The sequence below is a fragment of the Varroa jacobsoni genome, unplaced genomic scaffold (genome assembly GCF_002532875.2).
Source record: "Varroa jacobsoni isolate VJ856 unplaced genomic scaffold, vjacob_1.0 scaffold_563, whole genome shotgun sequence".
In the NCBI taxonomy this organism is placed as follows: domain Eukaryota; kingdom Metazoa; phylum Arthropoda; class Arachnida; order Mesostigmata; family Varroidae; genus Varroa; species Varroa jacobsoni.
The window spans coordinates 61,676-81,521 of record NW_019213465.1 but is presented as its reverse complement, the minus strand read 5'-3'; the positions used below and the strand labels follow the sequence as shown (position 1 = coordinate 81,521).

Below are 19,846 nucleotides of genomic sequence, written 5' to 3'. Positions count from 1 at the left end.
CGAACTCTAAGAAATGACCTGATAGTATTAGTACCCTACAGCTTCTACGACTGAAACTTCATCGACGCGTTGCTAAGCCCATCGGCGTTTAGCGGGTATCCGATGAAAAAGCAGAGTGTCCGAATGTAATATTTATTGTGCGCTATTAAGTATTATCTTACCGAGTAATTTCGCTTCAAGCATGGAGAATCGAGTGGGGCCGATTGAAAGTCTTTGTTGTTTGACTTATTACTTACTTACTTACTTATTAGTTACCTGTATTTACTTTTAATCCACTCACTGGCATGGGTCTTTAACGGGGAGAATTTCTTTTTGATGACGCATCTTATCGTGCACGTCAAATCTCTTTTTTGCACACCCCGACTTATAATAGTAAAATAATATATCAGCATCCCCCAGTATCGTCAAGGAAATGCCTTTTTTACTCAGCCCTGTCACCCCTAGAGGATTCTGATCACCCTGCATTATACATGTGCCTCTAATATCAAAACGGTAAATGTCAAAAGATGAGTCTGCGACTATAGAACCTCTTCACGATAAAACCTGTTCAGATTTAGAATTTTGTTTGCTAATAATTTAGCGAAATTACCCAAGTTCGTGTGTTACAATTGATAAGCCGGATCCAGACTGTCTGCCTATGTAGGTAGATGTGCACAAAGGGATCCTGATCGCAGCCTTTTGCTAAATATAAACATTCCCAAGCTGTCGCGTCCACGAATATGCTGTTAAGACGTACACTGTGCCCGATAGAAAAAATGAAACCACCCTTTTTATCTTGTCGTCGTGCTGGCGCCAGAAGAATCACGCATTCATTGCTCGTGAGGAAATCAAGTGGAACAGGGGTGGCGAAAAGCGGTACAGTTGAGCGTATAATATAAAGAACAAATACAGAACCCCAACATTATTTTTTGTTATCTTTCTGGGGTCTCACCGTTTAGGGTGATGGGTTACGAAGTTATTAGCCACAGACTGCTGTAGTTCTCGTTCGCCAATAATTATGACGGTTCTATTTTCGATGTATGGAATTAATTATATTACTGATATAAAAATCACGTAACTATATTATGAATTGAATAATAGGAGGGGTTAACATACGACCCGTACGGATATAATCCACCATCAATCGTAATAGCACTATCAAGCAAAGTAAGCCACCTATGTAATAAGTACATGTAGCGTTATCATATAGCCAGGCGTATGTCTTCAATCCAGTGACTAGTAATTGTTGTTCTACTTTATACTGATAAGTGAGAGATTATTGCTATAGTGCCATAATAAGTGGCAGCAGAAATAGTAGACAGCTTGTTAAGGCGATGTGCTGGCTACAACTTCTGTTCAAAGTAGAGATAGCAGAAACTTCAAAGTATCAACTTTCTTTTATGCTCGATTAATATTTAAAAAAAAAACTTCTCAGTTTTAAAAAATATCACGAAGCTTCGCTTTTTCGCGCAGAGTTTAGGCTGTGTTGAAATAAACTAACCACTTTTTATGACAGATCCTATAGAAATAACAATACCTCACATCAAAACAGAGCTTAAATTTAATAGTTTTTCCGCAGCGATGCACATTTTGTTTAAGTTCTTAAGGCCCGTTAGAAGAACCCTATACCAAAATGTATTATTAGAGTTATAGCACCCGTCCAATGCCCATCCAACGAGGACCCTTTTTTCCGCATTAATATTAATTTCGCCTTAAGATTTATCGCAGCTTTCGAAGCTTTATTAAGCAGTTGCCCTCGTGACAATTTACCTTGCAGTACAACAGCAATGATGAACGCAAGGGACTTCTACGCTGTTGAGGGCCGTTGCACCATTAACAACAACAATAGTGTCGTTTCATGTGCCTTCCGCTAGCTCGTTCTCTCCTTCTTCCTTCGTTTGTTTATTGGTTATTGCGTCACAGCAGCCTCCGGACGTTTGTGTTCACGCATACTGAGTGCGTGAATAAACCTGGGACTAATTCAGGACACAACAATAGACTCGTCCTCGAGCAAGTGAGTCAAAGGACGCGCGGTACACGCTTGAATCTTTTTTACCCTGGCAATCATGTACTCCAGTGTATAGCTAAATTATTTCTTGCGATAAAGTTGACCAGGACACAATCACAGTTTGTACAGGTTCGTCCTAGGACAATGAAAAAGCATGAACAAACAGCTTTGTTTCCCAGTCATATTAGGCTGAGCTGTGTGCGTATCCACGCAGGTCTGCCAGCGAATCGAGCAGCTAAATGGTAGCCACTATTATCGAATTCCAATGGAAAAGTTGTTGGTCATAAAGATGACTTCACGCGTAAGCTCAGTAGTAAACTCGTACCTATTTTATGGCATTAACGGTTGGAACAAACACGGTTGCCCATACAAATTGGCAATTTTCTTTGGAGTTCCATGATCCGAAACATCATTGAAGAAAGCTCTACGTACACGAATATAATATCAGTGCTACTAAAAACGTCCATTAAGGAGGATTGGTTACTTTTTATAAAAATCTTCAAATAGGTGTAATAAACTCTCTAGTATAAAATGTTCGTACGATGCTTGACCTGTGTATGTAAGGATTCACTCCGTGGCAACGATTCTTGGAATACAATGAAAATAAATATGCTGCATAGTTTGACTGGACAAGACGTCCACAGAAGGGCGTGCTATCTCCTCTGTGTTACAATAGTCATAAGTAGTATTGATTTAAAATAGATGATAACTCGTTCTCTACGTACGTCATACATAATTCTAAGCTGTTTGTAGATTTTGACGAAGCGACCTCTGGATTCATTCAAGCAGAGGCTTGGATGATTGATTCGATATCTAGCTTCGTATAGATTTTGTACATGATTATGGGGTGTACATGAAGGTCAAATGACTTATGTTTAAGGTGCATACACATAACTATTGTATGCTATAGTTCAACCTAGTTTTAGACCTTTCAGAAACGTACAAAGAAGATAGTTCTGAACGCGCCTACTGTTACTTCGTCCTATACTCGACCTTTCAGAGAAGCGAAAAAAGGAATGTAGCCAATTGGAGTTGAATGGACTACGGAACATTTGCATGATTTAGGTAATACTAGGCTCTCGTTTTCGTAATCGTCTTAAAGTTGAAGCAATACCTCGTTCACTTTGCCGGATGTACGCGCAGTTTATGCCTTAAGGTTCTTACTCGCATAGAGTTTAATCGAGAATCGGCTTATAAATAAGGCCCGACAATCAGCAGCAGTTCAAAGGTCTCCAGGAACGATACAACCCGGATTACTTTATTTGAACGTTAACTTCACTGAAATTTTGTTGTAATTAGAATAGTGCTGTACTTACATAAAAGGAAATTAACTAGATTTATTTTGGAGCGAACAAAATAAGAAGGACCCGGATTAAGTTACTAAACCCGTTCTCTGATGAGCCTAAAATTTCATTTAAAGTGTCCTCACATCCAAAATATGTAGTATAATTGGCTGTTCTACATAACATTAGATGGAACAGTGTTCAAATCATTGTTTGCATCAAAACAATTTTAAATGTAATACGCTTTAGCTGATATGGAGCAGATCTAGAGCTTACGTAAATAATCTCAGTGAAATTCTGATTAAAAGTACATTTAATATTCATTCAATACCGTAATACTACAGCCATTTAAAAACAAAGCCAATCCACAGCTCTGCAAAAGATCTAATTTAGGTGCTAAGCCATCTTGCTTGGGACGGCATTTTCTCATTTATACATCAAATTTCGCTACTGGCCCGTCTTCTAAACAACCGAACGGTTTTAGCACGAGTGTTGATATTCCAGGACACCTGGTACCTTAGCGCAGCTCGGTTTCCATAAGCCACCCTTCCCTATATTTTTCATGTGGCAAGCGGAGATGGCGTCCTAATATATCTGAACATTGAAAATGATGATGTCTTTCAGCATTTAACAACACCGCAAAAAGCAAGACTTGTTTTTAACAATTAAAATTCGTTAGACAATCTGTGTTGATTTCAGGGAACAATGCGGGCAATTGTTAAGAGGCAGATGAAGTAAATACCAATTTGCCTTTATCTAAATAAATAATAATAACAACAAAGCATAACTTAATAGGCTCATACGTCTAGATAACATGCCATTTGAAAGCTAGCAAACATTAACATGGTTTGGTGGTAAATCGAGCCGGCCTATTGTCTTATACGCTTCGATGTTCTTGATCTATTCCTTCAGTCAAAATAGTAGATGTTTAAATGCTGATATTTGGTGTTGAGAAAATGGCTCTTGACTCTTTTCTTTCCTTTTCTTTTTAGTCATTCTGTTAAGATTCATATAGTAGAAAGACAGAAAAAAAGGAGATAGTTTAGTTAGGAAGATAATCATTTTATTGACTAAAGAAGCTGTTCTATTCAAGTAGATTAGCTTGACTATTTGATTACGTATAAAATATACTTGCGATCGGTTTGTGTGCTGTCTGAAACGACTAGTTTGAGTTAAACAGAGGGTTAGGTAGCCATTTCATATGGCAGTGTAACCGGGGTCAATGGAAAGTCAACTGATCCAAAATCAAGAAATTCTTAGCTAAAGGCAGAAAGTGGTCAGTGCGAAAAAAAAGTTCATATTAGCTGTAGGGAAAGATTTTTTTTACCAAAACGATTATTCAGGGAAAATCAACTTCAAAACTTCTAACCGTTCAGGCTGTAAGTTGAGTGGCGGCTAGTTCTGCCCGATTGTCGTAGGTTTCACTCACAGCCTGCATTGACTGCAGGAAAAATTACTTTTTAAGGCTTGAATATTTATCAAGATGATCATGTCGGAAGTGCTGGAGAGGCAGTTTGTGGTCTAAACAACCTTTCACAGTGGCAGAGTAGATGCGACAGTAGAACAAGAGGAAAAAACGTAGTTGGACTAATAAGTTGGATAGCCATGAAAAAGAAACAGTGAGGGTCTAGGTTGAAGGCAGCAACGATGACATAGAACGAGATTAAAGCATGGTCTTAGAAGACGGAAGTCGCTGCCGAGTCACGCTCAACATAAATGACTAGGGTCGACGTCGTCTGCACCACACAGTAGAGTTGCGGGGAAAACAAGAAGGCAACAAACGCAGGGGGAAGCTGGAAAAGAAGGTCAAATAACCAACTCATGAATCAAGTGGGTTCAACGGAGCGAACAACGTACACAGGCAGCCGCAACGCCGGAAAAGGGCTACGAATTGGACACAGCAAGGAAAAGAAGACTAAATCAGCGTATATTAAAGCTAATAGAGAAATAACGATATTCCATTTTGTCAAGTGTCGATAAAATCAGTTTTTTCCTGCAGACCCATAACTAATTAGAAGTCGATAGGTCATGTCCTACTTGAAGCATCAGTGAATTCTATTATACATATGTTTTCAAGCTAACTGTCTCGCCTTCCAGTCGAATATTAGGTGAAGAGGTATTATTGTGTGCGGCACGCACAGCGGACAAGTATATTCACAGTAGGCAGATAAGTGACTGTTATCGGCTCTATCAATAAAACGCGTGTCTTATGTGAGCATTACACTTTATCCTATAGGCTGACAATGTAGAAATTCTGCTTTTATAAAGAGGCTTAGCCAACGTGTAGCTCATTTGGATGCTCAGTCTTTCTTGAGCGATGTTTATATAGAAATTGGGTCCTAGTTAAGTGCATGCCTCTAGAGTTAAGGTTATGAGGCGCTGGTTCGAACCCGCAATGCGCATTATACATCGCGCGTACAAAGTGAGAGAAGCTTGATTCCTTTAAATGAAAAGTCTTCGAGTCACAATTACTTACTTGATTTTGATTATTTTAGATATAACCGATTTATTAGTTAATCATCTTTAAGAAATGAGTGGCTTTTATTGACACAGGTTATTCATACGCTTCTTCAACGACTTCCTTCCTCTTTAATTCTGATTGCGATTTAAATAAACCTAGTATGGCTTTTAGGCCCACAACTTCTACTATATCCGTTGTAGCTTCTAAAGAGACAGCAGCTCTATAAAATGACCGTGCATGATTTAAGGTGTGTCCTTGTCTTCAGGAGGTATGCTTAGAGTGCTTTACTAGTTAGATACGAACTGGATGAAATAATAATTATTATAGCATTTAATCTCTATTATATCTTTTATGAATTGACTCGAATGAATATCGAGAAAGGACTTTTGTACGTGCCGTAATAATAAATCTTCCTAAAGTATTCACCGTACAAAAGATCACAATCTTGTTTTTTCTCACTAACGTAATCGCTCCCTGGTGCATAATCTACAAACGTACCTAACTCACAAAACCATATAGACTCAGCACTTATGTTCTGCCCAACGCACTTGTGCCATATATCTATGAAAAGGATAAATGTAAAGAGCTCTCGTAATGGGCAGCTAATTAATGGGCAGTTGTATTCAATCGGGTGTCGTTAAGTAAGGATTGGGTTAACTAGTCAAGCTTCAATCAGATCAAAGATCGTAGAATTAGTGTGAACTAAGCACTAGATAATATAGCTAGCGAGGCTTAGGATCATGTACCGCCGAATATGGGGTAGTTGAATGCCAAGCGATCGCTACATGAAGGTAATAAATACGGTAGACCACAAATTTAACGCAGTGTCGCAATACGATATTTTAAATTTTCTCATCCATTCAGCTTGTATTGGATCCGAAATACGCGCAACACCGGCAAAATCTTCATAAAAACAGCCTACGATACGCGGTTTGGAGCTTTCAATGTAAGCAGCCGTGTGTACTCGAAAAGTATCATCTAATACAATATAAAGTCTCAAAAGGCTAACCAATCTCCCAGTGTTTGGCAGCCATATACGTAAACTGGATTTTCTGCTGAGCTCGCTAGACCTTTCTGCTATTTGGGTTAAGATTTAATAGGCCGTCCTAATTTAGAATCTATTTCAAGGGCAGATCGTGATTCGAAACCTGTTAGTGGCTATTTATTAAACCTAGAGAAACATATGATGGTTGGAAAATACACGCCCTTTGCTTTGCTTGACACTAATTTCTTCATCCAATTTCTAAATGCTGCTTCCGAAATTTCATGTAAATGACGGATTGTAAGTTGCAAGCCTTATAAACAGGATAGATTAATAAACTTCTTTGACATTGAGAAATCAGAGTCACTAGATGAGTGCATCTACTAGCTTCATTAAATTGCTTTCTGTGCAGGAATTCTATATTACATCATGTTATCCCACATGGCAGACAATGCTGCAAACAGTTTATGGAGAAGGAGTGAATATCTTGTTGAATATAGAGAAAAAATTCGTCTGCTAGACCGCCATTGGACATATGCTATTTCGGACTGCAGTCTAAAAACTCCTTTCTAAAACTGTTATTATCAACATAATTTCGCCGAAAATTATTTTCGATGTTTTTCAAGGTAAAACACTGTTAAGAAGTTACATTTTCGTGTTTTTATCAACATTTAGTCTGCTCGATCTGACTATTGGAATGGTGTGAAAGACTCTACTCAGTGACGGCAAACAGCTATCCGTAAACACCCTATATATGCATCTATAACCCCTCAATACATATTAAGTCAATGAAGAACTGGTTTAGGCAATTAGTTAACGCTACTGCCTAATTTGAAAAAAAGCGCGCTTACATTCTGCTTATATTAGTGCCGATAAGCTGAATACTCGGTACCACCCTGATTAGTACCTAACGCAGCTGAGAGCGCAAGGATTACGTGTGAACTCGGAAAGAAGCAAGCGCCATTTGATCACTTTTTGCAGAAGTGATTTTAGCCTTTGATCACATGGATTCAAACTACAAATCACTATGAACTGTAACCTTTATTCCGAGCATATTCGTATGACCACTGACCTCAAGAGCTTTTTGTACAACTAAAAAACGACCGTACTGCCCTGAATTGCCTAAAATGAGAAAGATTGGCATTGCTTGGAAGGCAGAAATGTATGTTGCTTCTGGACCTCATCGAAATCGGAACAAGCATGAAATTTTACTATCAGCTTCAGGAAAAAGTCTGCCTAGTCACGAACGACTTTGTACATCTCCGACAATTCTGTGTGATTTAAATGATTATAAAGTCCGTATAAAGATTCATATTATGAACTCATACTTCCAATGTACTAAATACAATGAAGTTAGTCGAAAATTTACAATATAAAACGCTCATATATACGTAAAAGAGCGTTTTAAGCTACTGCTGTTATTTGACATTTGGGATTTAATTTCATCTGTTTTTGGTGATATCGAGAATCGTTTGCATCCGAATTACAAGGTAAAGCATTTACGCTGGGAATTTTTCTCATAAATCGCTTCTGCCTTTATTCCGCATGCGCCGAAAGCGTCACTCCTCACTGTCACGTTTATTCAGTATAACCACCATTCATTTTCATCGTCATTGAATTGCATCGTCAGTTCGGGATTTAAACCATTTACTAGTCATTTTTAAAACACTTCTTCTATATTTAATGCCCAACGAATAATCATGCATAAAGTGATAATGGTAGGTGTACGCTCGGTGAACTGTCGCTTGAGTAAGCTATGTATAGAAGAAGGGTAACGAGAAAGACAAATAGAGCTTCTTAGATATTAAGCTTCTGCAAAAATCAGCAGTGTTTAAAACTGAATAAACAAAGTAACCTTTTTACCGACCTAATATTTAGGTGTATAAGTGAGCAACTCGAAGGCTAGTTCCATGGACCCGTTATGAGATATTGTCCAGAAAATTTATACGTAATCCAGCCGGAAGACAAGGATCAGTTGCTATGATTAAGCCTTATTTATCTGCTCATTCGAAAACTCACTTGATCTATTACTAGTTTGCGTCACTTTCACACAGGCTGTGAAAGGAATACGAAGAGTAGCTCAGCCAAAAAGCCCAATGGCATCTCCTGGCCCAAAATAGAGAAGGCCCATTTTGACAGGCCTTAACCCATTTAGAAAATCCTGAAAGCTAATATGTCATACAAAATATAGGCTCCACTTGACTGTATCATTTTAAGATTTAAGAGTAATCTAATTTAGCAAACGATCCTGTTACTGCAAAACTACGTTATTCGATCACAACATTAAATTTAACAGTAAATCTTATAATTTAACGTTAGATTTTGATTGTTCTATTAGTTTAGAGAGGATAGGGTATATATAACTTACAAAAAGTTACAATTTGATAAAATTATTATGTATGTATGTATGTATGTTTATTAACGCTGTTTTTTGGTCTCCAAATGACATTGCGGATATAATATTACATATTTATGCTTATGTTATACTGAAATATAAGCATTCTACAACGATACTCCATAAACACAGCTTTCTATGTAAAAATGTGGGGTCATTCAAAAACATGTTGACACGTTAAGTGGTTAGCCGCGAAAATCTTTGCAAACTTAAATTGCAACTCAGTGTGAAACGGTGAGCTTTTCTTCCAAAGACTAAATATATCATACATATTTCGTATGCTGTTATTGTAATATAGGACGGAGGATATTTTAGAAATGCTAACGGTTAAATGACAAAGTTGGGAACTCTCTAAAATCGTTAAGTTGGGCTTTAATTATCTGGCCAAAAAATGTTGCCCACTGTTTTTATATACATTACGAGCATGTTGTGCGTAGCGTAACCTACCAATGTAATGCTTTCCCTTATCAATTAAGAATTTTCTACGCTTTATTCAAAACCATCAGATCGAAAATCACTTGAACCTTTTTAAAACCATAGATAATAAAGTACTTGCTTGCGCAGCACGACCTGATTATGAACGTGTGTTCTTCAATTTTTTAAGCTTCTTGTTTATGTCAACAACGGGCCAACACACGGGGTAATCTATAATATTAAGGACTCCACTGCGCAGAATATACTGGGCCACCGTTCACAGAAATGTATCTTGCTTGAAAAAATGGCCTGTTATTATTAAGAAAAACGTAGCATTTCAGTTTAAGAATACAGAAGCATAATGTACATAAATACCGTCGTGGATTGTTTTGCAGCACTATAGATAACTCCACCATTTTACCAGTATCATTCAACTTAATGATAATTCGCGATTTCCGAGTCCGTTTTCATGTTCTCTAAAACTTAGATTTGGGATGCTCAACTTAAGTCACTTTAAACTGCATTGTTTGCCTGTTCCATGACAGTCTTGTGCGTAAGGTTTCGATATGCTATTCGACATTTTGTCCTGGAAAAGCACTGTTGGAAGTGGGGAGGAAATCGTAGATGGGCTTCCTAGAAGATTTCAGATGGGTCATTTAACGGCCATAGAAGTTGTGCTTCAGGCTATTTTTCAAACCAATTTTCACTGCCGGCAAGGCTCTATGTACTCGCTCGAATGTGGGCTTATTAAGTTTAAAGATCGTTTAACAATAATTTGTTTTTTTTTTTTTGTCACCTTGAGCCTAGCCTAAGGCAGCGCTATAATCTGGCCCAAATTACCAGACTCGATGAAACGTTTGTACAAAGCTATTTATTCTAAAATATAGTTATTATGTATACAGATGGACCTATTTCATATTGCATACTAACAGAGCTCCCTTTTGATGAGGTCGTGAAGTTTTCTGCCAGTTCTACAAATAAGAAATTCGAATAAGCCTCCTATTTATGGTTGAAACAATTATTAAATTTGATGATTTCGTATTTTCAATAGTATGGTCTCTCAAATAGACGTACAAGAGCTACACCTTTAATTCATGATTCGGATGAAGCGAAAGGACTTCGCTTACAGCTGCTGCTAGACGCTAGAAGTAGAATAAAAGGCCTATATAAGGCGTCTCGACGGTACACCATGATTATCATGTATGAATGTATGTTATTAGAATCTCTTTTTTTTTTTTCGTGAATTTAGCGAAACTTAAGCGTCTCAATGAACAACGACGACAAAGACTATTACACGACACGCTTTTGTGTGTTAACTTGTTACGTGAACTTAATCGCGTCTTACAAACATATGTTTTTGAATCATGTCATCCTTTAGCTATATGCTCAATACATGACGCGTTATATCGCTGGCTTATCTCCGAGTTGTTGTTATTATGGCCGAGTTCACGGTGTAAATAGATTGCAGCAAATAGATATAGCATCGTGGACGGTTTGTGCTGATGAAATGCTACAGCTTGAGATGCCGTTAGTTTTCCGTAAAAGTTTACCATTGAAGTAAGAAGGCCTACCCTGTCTTTACATGATCTACTCTGACAAAGCTCATTTTTAACTGAATATTAAGTGCCGTCTATATGTACATCTAATGGTTATTGAAGTAATTTTGGGAGGTTGGAAGGTTAAATAGGCATCAACTCGTTTTATGTTTACAAGCCGCCTCGAAGCTGTACAGATTCCGATGATAGTTGGGCTAGGTGATGGCTAAACTTCTTAACTTATGTATAAAGCTCATAGCGAGTTTTATGGGTATTTAGAGAAGCTTCTGGCCATCGTATACACGTAAAAACTATAAAAATTAACACTTTTCAGACTGTGTCAGCGCTTTGTAAATGGTGCATCCATCCTAATGATATTTTCAAAGCCCTTTTCCAAGTTGTGTATTCGTCCTAAGACCTAAGTTAAGACCGCATAGGACTATTTCAGATGACAAATTAAATTGCATTAACGAGAAAAAAGGTTGGTTGATATATTTTTTAATTCGTACTTTTGTATGTTTCATTTGAGATCGGTTTGCTGAGTCATTTGTTGTACGTGTGGGCAATCACAGTCACTTATTGTTGCAAAGGTGACTGGTGCAATTGAGCAGTAAAACAATTACGAAAATGCTTTCAGTAGTTCGTTTGATTGCTCTGCCTAATTTCAGCGTCCAGTATTTTAGTTTTACCTATACTGAAATTGTTTACACTCAGTCAATTCTGTTATCTGTGGAATGATATTGTCTCTAAGTTAATTTCTTTTGCTGAGTAACTGGCATTTTAATGCTCGTACACAACCCATGCAAATTAATTGCATAGATATGTTAAAAAAAAAAACAAAGAACAAATTTCATAATCAAGTTTCGGTGTTTATTCGGTTATTATTCAGTCTCTATTAACCAAATCTGAGTCGACGAGTTTTATAATTGTGTTATCATATTGGCCGATGTTGGATAGCGCAATGACTGAGCGTTTTCCGTTGATGCTGTCGAACGACGTTCTCAAATCTAAAAGAGTTAAAGCCTAGCATTGTGTTTACCCATTCTAAATCTCTACTAGTTTTTGTTAACAGTCTTGCAATTCTTTAGAAATCAAGACAAGCGAAGGTTGTCAAAGGTCAGACCGTAAAACGCCTCGGGAAAATTGTTCTGTTCAATATTGGGGTTTTTTTTACAGATATCGTCAAAGAGTATTCTGATTATGATTAGGTTCATTACTCTATCGTAGCTTTCTATTGAAGAATCATTGATCCTATTAATAGATTCAGTCAAATGAACTTTGAAATGACGTTTGGTCTCGAGCATTTCGTGGGCAGCTTTGCGTCATTCATGTCTGTACTTTGACATTAACAGATTTGATCTTTGTCTCAAAATCATTATATTGCTTCCTGAAACAGTGGATGTATTTTTGATATTCGAGTATTGATCGTGAAAATTATATGCACCTTTGATCATTTTGTTTGTTATTACGATGTTCTATGCAACCTAAGAAAGATATCTTCTGCATGAGTTGTTTTCCCTTGTGGCCCACGTACCAGAGAAATCATCTGATGTTCTCTGGATTCTGCATCCAATTGATTAGCTCCATAGAATTCGCTTTAGTTTTAGTTACCATTTTTTTTTTAGTCTTTGGGCATTTTTTTTTCTCATCACTCCTTACCTACGTGGCCTGATCCTTTCTTGTTGATCTTCAATTAAGCTTAATTCAGAAAATTCAACCAGTGTATTACCGGTTAGCCTCGCGGTTTCGAAATTGCTCGATCCGAATCGTTGGAATTATGAACGTGTACAAAACAATGTTCCCCAACTATGCTAGTATCATCTGAGTTGTTATCCACCATGCCAATCTTCGCGTTTTTTCTTCTTTACCTGAAACTTTCACTATATGTATATTACCCTTTATATATAGTAAGGTTTTATAGTAGTGCTTCATTGAACTGCAAGAAAAGCAATGGTAACCTGTTCCATAATCCAGATCTAATTCCATAACTTCTACGGTTTGTCAGACTTTTCACATTTACTACACATAATTTGAACGTACCAACACTGGCAAGTGCCATTTGTCTTTTTCTTTAATATAATAAATGTAAATATTTCATCAAGTGTATTTAGGTTGCTTCATTCGCCTGGCTATCAGACTAACACTAACAATGACGCGAACGGCTCAATAAACGTAATTATTTTAAATGATACCATCGCATTTATGGTTGAAATAACACTGTTAGTTAGATAATGTTCGACCAATTTTCTTTAACTGACAATACCAAAATAGATTTAGCTTGTTGTACAGATCTAAAAAAAAAAAAACATCAAAAATAGCTATTAAACTTAAGCAAAAAATAATAATTTTGCCCGTTTACGACACGGTCTAAACAGTTCGTTTAGGGCATTAAGAACTTGTTGATCGAGTTTACTCCTTAAACACTTCAGTGTATGTGCAGAAAGTTGAGCGAATATAAATATAGTTTTTCTTCGCTGTTTACAATGGCACAGATCTTAAAGCACCGTAAAGAAATCTAGGTACCTACTACTCGTTTCATCAATGATGATCTGTCGATCAAACGCAAGGTGACATGGAATCTTTTTGACAAGTCTTGGATTGCTCGGATGGGAAAATCTCACTTTCCGATAGATTTTCACGAAGCAATAGTAATAACAACAGAAATAAAATCTATTTGTGTACTATGTTTCGATGAAAAACCTACAAAGTGGTACTTACCATCAGAGAGAAGATGGACGTGAATCGTCGATAAATGAGATTTTTTTTTTTTCTAGCTAGGTGTTAATGATATTGTAACATCCCGCACTAGTGACTAACACAGAAGAGCATCAGAATATATAACCTGTTCAAAATATATGTGTAATAGTTGATATTGGAAAAGAAAAAAATGATGACTGCTTGTATGATTATATAATACACAGGTCTATATCTATGAGCATACAAATTATGGAGGTATTCTAAACTTTGAGAATATATGATGACTAGCCACAAACGACGTGTAGATACAAAAAAAATGAACAATAAAATTACGAAGCTTCATTTTAATAAACGTATATTTGCGTTCCTGTGCTTGATTATGATCAAACGAACCATTTGTCGCTCAGTTCCTCGTACGTCCTAAGATATACTAGTGACGATATTAGAAAACTAAAATCAGATGAGGTGCATGGAAAAACATTGATCGTTGCTTGAAATCATCATGAAGTCACTATATAAGTTAATTTGTTTATAGGTCACTTGACGATGTGCAATGCTTTTTCGCAGGAGATTTGATGGTTTGGCTTATAGCAGCGTAAGTACGTGCTGTTCTACCGCAACTGTGGCAGTATGGTACAATTTATGGCTGTAGACGAAAATGTTCTACACGCGATAAGCGTAGATGCGCACTGCACACATGAACACGTGCACAATTATATAGTATATTATTAGTATTTTTTTCGGTTCAGGTTTGCGACTTTTTTTTATGTGTACTTGCGTACATCTGCGGCTTTCCTCGCTGCGCGCGTCACAAGGCGACGCTTAAACCGTTAGCTGGAAACGACAAAAATCGCTACTTCAAGCCTCGCCTGCGACAGATACATTACGATGAGTTTACTTAAATAAATAAGCGAACTTTACCATCTATGTACATTGTGGCATCGTGGTCAGAGGCAGTACGAGCGTTCATGACAATGATTATAATGTTGATTTTTCTAGTTATTTGGCAGAGAACTACAGAGAAAAGAGTAATAACGCAGTGTGTGGTTAGAAGAAGGAATAGGACAGAAAAATTTGAACTTAGCCGCGTCACCAACAGTAACAAGCCCGTAGCCGCTTCGTTTCAATCGGTCCAATCCAGAAAATGGTCTCCATTATTGCTGTCGGTTCTTTTCCATTGTGACCGCCGTGGTTGATATTGACAGCAGTACGCGAGCAGCAGCGCAACAGTTTTCCATGTCCATCGCTTCTTCTTGGAGCGATCAAGGTTCGTTGCAACACCTAATCGTTGTGGCACAATGGACCAACAATTGGCGTTAGAGGCCCAGGTAGCGGAAAAACCATCATGCCACCAATTAGAAACAGCAGTCGCAGAACAGCGAACCGCGACGAAGCTCGTTGCAACTGAGACGACTAAAACAGAAAGCTTAGACATTCGGTGCGGTACGATGGCGTACAACGAGGAGGCAGAAAATAACAAAAATGAGAAAGAGTGACAAGACAGTAGGATTGAAGGGAGTTACCATTCGCGCATAAACACTATTAGCAAAGAACGTAGTTGCGTCAGCAGCGCCGGCGGCTATTGTAGCGGTAGAGACACTAAAAGGAAGATGGAAAAGTACGCTGCACACCAAGGTCCATGTCTTGCACACATCGAAAATGGTTCGACTATTCGCGTCTGTCGATGTCGACGTGAAGTAGAAACGACTACGTGGAAACTAAGCGGAAGGAGCGGCCTAATTCTCTTCTTTCTATAGTTTCAGATATTCCTTACGCATGCTTCCCTAATGTAGGAACAGCAGGCTCCTAATATCTGGCCTTGGTAGTGATGGCCGTGAACGAACCCGTTTCGAAGAAAAAAAAAAGAAAGAAGATAAATGTGTAAAAGTATAGCGAGATTATTTGAGGTCCTTTGACGCTGACGAAGCGAAAGATTTCTTGTGATCTGATATCTAAGGCTGTATGTAAAGTTAATGTCTATAGCCGAAAGACGCACAATAAGCAATTCTGACGAAAGATGCTGTATAGGCTAAACGTATAAAAGACAAAGTGGAAGGTACTCACTAGAAGTGAGTAGTAATCTATCGTACGAATGCGTATGTGTTCCCCCAGAAAACAAGGTACCATGGCGCCTGATCAATTCTGAGATCTGGACCGTATCTCCCTAAATTTTAGCAGAAATGCTGCCCCCAACACTTATGGGCCTATACGCAGTCATTATGTAGGGGTTGGATAAACTGCAGAGTTGTCTAATAATAGTATTAGATATATAATAGCGCGAATTAGTCTGGGTACTGGGTAAATCCTAATCGTGATTGCATCGTTGATTTAGTGGTACTGCTTGTTGTTAAATATTTACTAGGAGCACTGAACTTTTTAATTTCCTACGCTATGGGATGCGTCAACCCAATGGATTGCTTCGCATAATTTATAATCGCCAGCAAATAACACTAGAGATAACCGTTCTAAAATATCAGACTATGTTTCGAAAGACAAACGCTAAAACTGGACTATGTTATATATAGGTATATATAATTGCTAGTTACCGTGGTAATGATTAGCGATAACCCGACCGGCTGGAGAGCATTATATATCCATAGCTGGTCGGAATCGTAATAATAATAACGGCTCCGTTTCACTTAACTACGATATCAGACGATAGCCTGCCATAGCAGACGACTGCCATAGTGGGCCGAATTTTTTTTTATATATTCTATGTAAGTAGAAAACATGTCGCTGCCCTAACCCGCTTCATTGATAAGTGAGTGCACCGCGCGACCCGCTTCTCGCCACTCCATATGAGCAAGGTTTAAGGATGCGTTGGCGAAGGCAGCGTAGGAGGAAGGGCCTTCCAGGCCAAAGCGGCCGCTACCAAAGGAATATTATTTTAGGGACTAGTCTTTGCTGGCAAGGCGTAATGTGGACCGCCTCATAAAGCTCGGATAAAGACAGACCAGGCAGTTGGACTAACCATGATTATGAAACTCATCGCGCAATACTTCTTCGGCCGCATGAAGCAATTCAAACTGATTGTACCTATGGCCTTGCTGGTAGTGCTCATCATGAAGGCGATTCGTGCAGACGTTGGGAAATGGAGAAGCCGGGCAGCTCTATCAATCGCACATATAGCATCTCCGTAGTTATGCGGATTGTCAGCTCCAGCAGCCTTTATGCTTGTAAACGACCTGTAGCCTCACATGGAAAATGTCGAAACTTATTAAATACTACTCATTTTACCCACCCCAGAGGCAGCTTGTGTAGTCCATCGTGACTTCGTCTATGGTCTTGTAACGATCTTGAGGGGCAGCCAGTACCTTTTGCAGGACTCAGGCTGTTACTTGACGAGCTGGAAAAAAGTAAACGAAGCAAGTACAGTAGTCTATCCTTAAAACGGACGAGAAATCACGTCCCGTGACACGTAGCGACTTCATTAAATCCAGACCGACTTTGATGAAAGGCCGTATCGCAGATCGGCGTCGAAGACAGCTAACGCTTACGGCTCGGCATTTTCTTTCGGGAAACTCTGTAGCTGTGAACATACTCCGCGCTCCGGAAGGTAGCAAAAATTGGTGAACGGTTTCTTTCAGGTCCCGATGACTTGAGCATCAGAAAACGAACACTGCTGGGTCGGCGAATATCTGATTAAGGACCTCGAAACCCGAAATGGTGAAGCATAGTTTCACGCAATATCAGGTTCGATGAGCTTGCCATCCTTTTATGCCAGAGCAACCTTGCTGCCTGCGTGCTCGGCACCGGAGCCCAAGGCGGGCTTGCCACTTGCCGCATTGTAATAGATCCGAAGACCGCTCCGGTTCATGGTCTTGCTACAGTGTATTAGAGCGTGCAAATATTGTAGGGCGTCGGCGCTACGTTTCGCTGTATCGCTCCGGTCTCGAACACGAAAGTGTATTTAAGCAACACCAAGATCTCACGAGCTAACCGGCGTTTCTTTCACTTTGCAGATACTTCAGCCAACTACACACAGTGGCCTGCGCACATGGCTACGTTTACAGAAATAAAATTTCTTTATCGCCTTGATGATAACCAAGCATTCGTCCTCAGAACCCCTTATGTACCCTGAGCCGAAACTCGTTTATTAGCGTACAGTACCATAAGTTCTTCATTTCCTTTGCATTGGCGAGAAACGCGCCTAGCCCGGCGCCACTTAAATCGGCGTGCATTTTGATCGTTAAACTCTCTTTGAAGTGCTGCAAATCTCTCCTGTCTGTAAGAGCCTTTTTCACAGCAAGAGACGCTTTATGGTGCAAAGTGGCCTCGAAGACCTGACGGTTCGCTTCTAACCAAAACGTACAGCAGCTTAGTTATACTGGCGAAATCCGTACAAATAGACAATAATATAACGCAAGCCTTAGGAAACCTTGCAGCTGACGGCATGAGACTTCAGGGCGTCTATAGCGATTATTAAATCAAAGGAGATGCCCTATGCAGAAACCCTATGACAAAGATTCAACGTCTTGGGGCGTAGACCCATAGTGTCGAAAGGAGAAAATACTTAACGAAGGTGATACAAATGTTCTTTAACTCTTTGCAAGGACACTATAACATCATTTAAAGGAACCGGAGCCATTCGGTGTTACAACTTATTCTGAAGCCTGCTCATTAAAAGCGTATTTAACCTATAAACCTGCGATAATTCGTACAAAATCGAATCAAGTTTTCGGCTTGTTTCCGAAGAGAAAAATGAAACTTAGGGGCTAGAAAAGGGCTCAGTATTTGTCGTACGTCGTCGTCCAGCATTTTCTGTACTTCTTTCGCAACGCAACCCTGCTACCTCGTGATCTGACAAGAATGTGTATAAAGTGGGGGCTGGGCCGGCAGCGCATGGGTGACGAGATGCAAGAATTTGCTACTCAGAAGTTACACCAAACAGCTTAAGTAAGGGCCACGTTACCTTTCTTCAAGGAAAAACTAGGGTAGTACACAAGCAAGTAGGTATACCAGAAACTGAAACAAGTCCTGAGAGCTTAAATATTGGACGTAAAAGATGGAAAACGTTTTTTATTCACGTCGTTATCTTCTGATGTGTAGCGTCGAACCGCCTTAATTAAGGTACCGTTCGACATCGGATGTACCGCTGCGATAAAGTTTGCGAAGATATCTGATTTTACTGTTTTCTAGATATCAGACAAAAAAATAGTGTAATCGTTATCGAAATTCAAATAGTCCATGAGGACCCGGTTAATCTTGATAAAGTCCTCGAAAGGCTCTTTTTTCGTTCTCACACATTCGAAGGTTTTCGTGAGCGGGCTAACGTCATCCGAAAGAAAGCATTCGCCTAGTTCTTGTTCAAAGGCATCTCACTTGTTCGACGTGAAAATGAATGATAAACTCGAAGGCTCCTTCCCTTCTAGCCTGCTAGGAACTTGGTAATGAGCGGCAAGCGTGATCCCCTATTCTCACCTCTTATTATACGTGCATAGCATATATAATACGATACGGTAACTTACCGTGCTGGTAAAATTTTATGATAAAAATCAGCTGGGCAAAGATTTAGGGGCAACGCAGAAGTAAGGACGGTCGGGCTAAGTATCTTGATTGCGAATGACAAATGCCTGAAATCCTCAACTGAAGTGCTATATCACAATCTTTTTGCAGATAAAACTTACGGCATATAAATATGAATTCAGGCATACCGCTTATTTTTACATTAGCATACATACCCAATTGTTCTGTCTGTTGTTGTATTGTGATTTGCCAGCAACGTCCACTGAATGAGTTTAAGCTAAAACCAACAAAAAAGCTACAGATGAAAGCAGTTTCAGCAAAACGATATAGGCTACAGAATTTCAAAGTTCGGGGTGCCCGATTAGAACGAATGCTCTACGAAATACGGCGGCGTATAACGCCGCATGGTACCTGAGACATATTGCGCCGCATCCCGCGCGGATATGCGTAGCTCCTGAAAAGCCATTGCCTTACATATAATGTCGTGAGGCTTATGTGTTGCAAAACGTGTAACTACGTGCTGGTTCGTCCAGGCTTCGTTAGTTATCGCTCCCGTATTGTGAAAATTAAGATCAGTTTCCATCACCTTTCTTTCTCATGGGTGAATTAATTTCGAATAAGTAGAG

At 39.0% G+C, this 19,846-nt stretch overlaps 1 long non-coding RNA gene across 2 annotated transcripts in view; it reads right to left on the bottom strand.

Annotated features, from left to right (window-relative positions):
• Positions 1–11,905: 11,905 nt before the first annotated feature.
• LOC111261517 (uncharacterized) overlaps positions 11,906–19,846 on the bottom strand; it is a 33,472-nt gene continuing 25,531 nt past the window's right edge. Inside the window, exon 3 of one of the 2 annotated variants that reach the window (XR_002681035.2) lies at positions 11,906–12,937. This is a non-coding gene — a long non-coding RNA (uncharacterized LOC111261517). The remainder of the gene's footprint in view (positions 12,938–19,846) is intronic. The other variant, XR_015311537.1, reaches the window with a different exon arrangement.